The following is a 5532-nucleotide window of genomic DNA, read 5'->3' on the forward strand; positions in this document are numbered from 1 at the left end:
GTGGGCTCACTTCCTGTGGGGTTACAATTCCCCACCACGGCTCCCCTCTGCTGCTCTCGCCCGCGTCCCCAGCAGCGTTTTGGTTTACTTTTAAGATTTGTCTTTTTATTTATCTGGAAGGCACAGTGACAGAGCGGCACCCCCCATCTGCTGCTGGACTCTCCATTTAAATGGTCCAGCAGCCAAGCTTGGGCCAGGTTGAAGCCAGGAGCCGGGAACTCCATCGGGGTCTCCCGTGGGGGGGGGCAGGGCCATCGCTGCTGCCTCCCGGGCGCATCAGCAGGGGCTGGAGCAGAAGCGGGCGCGGACACGGGCGGGCACGGACACGGGCGGGCGCGGACACGGGCGGGCGCGGACACGGGCGGGCACGGACACGGGCGGGCGCGGACACGGGCGGGCGCGGACACGGGCGGGCGCGGACACGGGTGGGCGCGGACACGGGCGGGCGCGGACACGGGCGGGCGCGGACACGGGCGGGCGCGGACACGGGCGGGCACGGACACGGGCGGGCACGGACACGGGTGCCGCCGGTGGCAGCCCAGCAGCCCCTCTTGGAACAGTTTGTGCATAAGTGCGGCTCCATTGCCCGCCTGTCTGCCGTCACCCGTCCATCACCTGCCTGTCTGCCATCACCTGCCACCCGGCCATCACCTGCCGTCGCCTGTCACCCATCCATCATCACCTGCCATCACCTGCCACCCGGCCATCACCTGCCTGTCTGCCATCACCTGCCATCCGTCCATCATCACCTGCCATCACCTGCCATCCATCCATTGCCTGTCACCCGTCCATCGCCCGCCTGCCCAGCCCTTCCCACAGAGCGGTGTGTGGGCTGAGTGTGCCCGTCCTGGTGCCCGTCCTCCTGCTTCCCTGTTTTGAAGGAACCCGTAGGCCGGCACTGTGGCACAGCCGGTAAAGCTGCCACCTGCAACACCGCATCCCACAAGGGCACCGGTCGAGTCCCGGCTGCTCCACTTCCCATCCACTCGCTGCTCATGGCCTGGGAAAGCAGCGGACAATGGACCAAGAGCTTGGCCCTTCCCCCGCGTGGGAGACCGGAACCAAGAGCTTGGCCCTTCCCCCGCGGGGGAGACCGGAAGAAGCTCCTGGCTCCTGGCTCCCACCAGACCCAGCCCCTGCCGTGGTGGCCGTGTGGGAAGTGAACCAGCGAGGGAAGAGCTCTCTCCGTCTCTCCCTCTCTAACTCTGCCTCTCACATAAATGAAATGCTAAGAAAGAAAGAGGACCTCATTCACTCACTGGGACCCCCGGAGGGCCCCTGGGGAGACCCAGGCTGTCTGGGGAGAAGCCCAAGGCAGCAGGTCACAGGGCGCCCGGGCTGCAGGGGGGACCCAGGCCCCCTTCGGACCCTGCCGCAAGGTAGGACCCCCCGGCCGGGGGCAGCTGGGCCCAGCCTCAAGGACAGCTGCCGGCCCGGTGGACGCCTGGTTGTCAGGGCTGCGTCTGATACAGGAGCGGCTGCGAGAGCCCCCAGCCCACCCCCGAGCAGGGGAGGGGGCTGGTCCTGGGGGGGGGCGTTGTCGCGTCTGCAATTTCTAAACAGTTTCAGCTGCAGCCTCCTTATTGATTCCGTTCTAGTTTTCCGAACACATTAGTCTGCAATTTTTTATTTTTTTCCTATTTATTGCTGACCTGGATTTATGAGGCCGCGTGAGAGGAATTATGTATTAAACACACGCATGCATTTGCCACAATAAATCCCCCACGTCAACAGCCTGCAGCCTCGTCCACACGCCACCGCCCTGGCCTTGCTACCGGGCACTGTGCCGCACACAGCCAGGGCCGGGGTCTCCCCGAGTGCCCCCCAAGGGCGCCACGCGGGTGCCTCATGGTGCTGGCGTCGGTCCCCGGCCGTGGTGGGAGCCCGGCTGCGGACAGCCGGCTGCAGCTGCGGGCCAGGGCGGGGCTTGGGGAGCCCCGGCACCCGGGGCCTGGCGCCCTGCAAGGCTGCAGAGTCCTCCCTCCGGAGCCTCAGCCACGCCTGCCTGCCTGGCTGTAACCCTCGGCAGTGCCCCGGGCCGATGAAACCTCGGGGGTGATGTTACCTCACAGAAGACGATGGCTCCTCGGCCAGCCCCACGAGCCATGGACCCCTCCCCGCCTGTCCACGCCCCCGGGGCCACACAGCTGCCCCTGCGGCAGTGTCCCTCCCAGGACCGGGCCCGGCGCCCGTGGGCTGTGGGCTGTGCCGGGTCTCCCGCCCGCACACGCCTGACCACGCCCCCGGGGCCACACAGCTGCCCCTGCGGCAGTGTCCCTCCCAGGACCGGGGCCGGCGCCCGTGGGCTGTGGGCTGTGCCGGGTCTCCCGCCCGGACACGCCTGTCCACGCCCCCGGGGCCACACAGCTGCCCCTGCGGCAGTGTCCCTCCCAGGACCGGGCCCGGCGCCCGTGGGCTGTGGGCTGTGCCGGGTCTCCCGCCCGCACACGCCTGTCCACTCGGGCAAGCACCATCAGGAAGTCGTCCTCTCCCACGCTGGGCCCTGAGGATCGCCCACAGGCCCCACGCCCACCCGGGAGCCCTGGCTCCGCCCTGCCCCACAGGCTCTCCAGCTGGGAGCAGCCCCTGCCGTCTGGAAAACCTGACCGACTGCAGGCTCTGGGGCATGGACAGGACTGGTCTCTCACTCACACGCGTGCTCACACACGCAGTCACGCTAATACACGCAGTCACGTGCTAACACACACGCAGTCACGTTATCACACGCTAACACAGCCACACCCTAACACATGCTAACACACGCAGTCATGCGCTATCACGCAGTCACATGCTAACACACATGCACACTATCACACACTAACACAGCCACACCCTAACACACGCAGTCACATGCTAACATGTGATCATGCTAACACACATGCACACTATCACACACTAACACAGCCACACCCTAACACATGCTAACACACGCAGTCACGTGCTGACACACACACTGACACGCAGTCACATGCTAACACACACAGTCACATGCTAACACCAAGCCCCAGGGTCTGCTAACACCCAGGGTCTGCTGGGAGACAGGGCCCACTGAGGGGTCGCGAGTGGGACAGCGGGGGCTTCCAGGAGGGCCATCGGCCACCGCCGCGGCCCTGGAGCCTGAGGGACGTGAGCCCCGCTGCGACGTGCAGTCCCTGCTCTGCACCTGAGAGGCTGTGGTTTCGGGTGTGGCCTCCGAGTGGGGCGGGGCCCGTCCCACGAGGGGGCTTGGTTTCACGGAGCAGCCTCCCCTGCCCCCGCCGTGGCCCTGTGGCTCCCTGTGCTCCCTTCCAGCGCCCAGTGGGGCCCAGGGAGGGGAGCGGCTCTCCCAGCAAGTGGACATGGGCACACTGTCCCGTGGCCAGGCCCCCACCCCTACCCCATCTGGGGCACTCGAGGGTCCTGCCCCCCCAACCCGGGCACCATCTCCTGGGTCTGCGGCCCCACCTGGCCTCTCTGCCCCCCTCCCGGGAGAGGCTCGGGCCCCCACCTCCTCCCCCGGTCTTCCACTCTGGCGCCGCCTGCACGGGGGCTGCTGCCCGGCCTCTTGTCCCCTGTCGCACTCTGCTGTGTGCTGGCCACCTGTCCGGCCCGCAGCTGCAAACTCAGGGCTGGGGGGGAGGGGTGCTCCAGGGGGTCCTGCCCAGACGGCAGCCACGCCCTGACACCGAACCGGCCGCTGCAGATTGCTCCAACTTCAGGGGCCCAGGATGACCCTTCCGCTGCCCTGCAGGTGAGTGGCCAGCGCACCCACGGTGAGACCCTCTCACCTGCACCCCTGCTGTCCCAGCCACTGAGGGAGGCTCCCCTTGCTTCCCCGCCTGGCCCGGCCGCACAGCAGCCCAAGGGCCCAGTCCTGCCCCTGCTCGGAACCCTCTAGCCATGCTGGCCTCCCTGCTGGGCACCCGCTGGCCACGCCTGGCCGCTGGCCTCCCCTTCTCCGAGAGGCCGCCCTGCCCCTCCCGCATCCGCCCCCCCCCCCCCGCCCCGGGGCACCGGTGCCCGGCTCTCTACTGGCCTGGATTCTTTCCTGTCCTGCAGAGGCCCAGGCACAGGGCGCGGTGTCTCCAGTAACTGTGTGGACAAAGGGTGGAGCCCAGCCCAGGGGTGGGCGCCTGGCCAGCCCCCCCCAGCGAGGTTCATCTTTTCTAGGATTTTTCTTTAAAAAAAAATTTATTGATTTGAAAGTCAGAGAAAGATTTATTGATTTGAAAGTCAGAGTTACACAGAGAGAGAAGGAGAGGCAGAGAGAGAGAGAGAGAGAGAGCGAGAGAGAGAGAGAGGTCTTCCATCCGCTGGGTCACTCCCCGGATGGCTGCATCGGCCGGAGCTGCGCAGATCCTAAGCCAGGAGCCAGGAGCTTCCTCCGGGTCTCCCACCGGGTGCAGGGCCCAAGGCCTTGGGCCTCCCCCACTGCTTTCCCAGGCCACAGCAGAGCTGATCGGAAGTGGAGCAGCCGGGAGCTGAACCAGCGTCCGTGTGGGATGCCGGCACTGGAGGCAGCTCTATCGGCCACACCACCCGCCGCCCCCTCTAGGGTTTTTCTAAGCAGCAAAATCCTTCTCTTAAACAAAACCGTAGAGTCCCACACTATACAGAGCTGCCTGCGTGGTGTAACGCCTGGGCCAGCGCCGGCATCCACATGGGCGCCGGATTCTGTCCCGGCTGTTCCTCTTCCTCTCCAGCTCTCTGCTGTGGCCTGGGGAAGCAGTGGGGGATGCCCAAGGCCTTGGGCCCTGCACCCGCCTGGGAGACCTGGAGGAAGCTCCTGGCTCCTGGCTTCGGATCGGCGCAGCTCCGGCCATTGCGGCCATCTGGGGAGTGAACTAGCAGGTGGAAGACCTCTCTCTCTCTCTCTCTCTCTCCCTCTCTCCCTCTCTCTGTGGCTGTCCTTAAATAAATAAATAATCTTTAAGAGAAGAGCTCAACTCCTTCCCCACTCTTGCAGAGTGAGGTTTGCCCCGAGAGCTGGGCGCGCTGCAGCCCAGGGCCGTGACCCCACGCGGCTCCTCCTCCAGTCCTGCCTTGTGTGGGCCACAGTGCCCGGACAGTCTCCACCCATGCGAACCAGGGCCAGCGCCCCCGAGGACCTGTCCATCAAGCCAAAATAAATAAATAAATAAAAGTCGCAGGAATCTTTATTTCCTAGGCTTGCAGAGCGGCGAGGAGCAGGATTGCGGGCCGGCGTGGGGATGCGGCCGACTGCGTGGACGCCGCTCCCGGGGCACCGGGCCGCGCCCGTCTGCGTGGACGCCGGAGCCGCAAGGCCAGGTGCGCCGCGGCCACAAGGGCGCCGACGACCGCGAATTCCCTCTACGGCTACGGCTCGGGTAGGGTTAAATCTGCATTTCTGAGGCGAGAGTTCCGGGGGACCCACCTAGGTCTGAAATCCCCGCCGCACCGGCGCGCGGCAGAGCCGGCGCCGCTCACCCAGCGCGGGCAAAGGCGGGCGGGGCCGAGCGCGCGGGGGCGGGGCCGAGCGCGCGGGGGCGGGGCTTCGCCGCGCACGTGACGCTGGTTGCCAGGGTGAAAGGT

This window comes from Oryctolagus cuniculus, chromosome 1 (assembly GCF_051225735.1).
Source record: "Oryctolagus cuniculus isolate XC-2025 breed Fujian yellow rabbit chromosome 1, ASM5122573v1, whole genome shotgun sequence".
NCBI lineage: Eukaryota > Metazoa > Chordata > Mammalia > Lagomorpha > Leporidae > Oryctolagus > Oryctolagus cuniculus.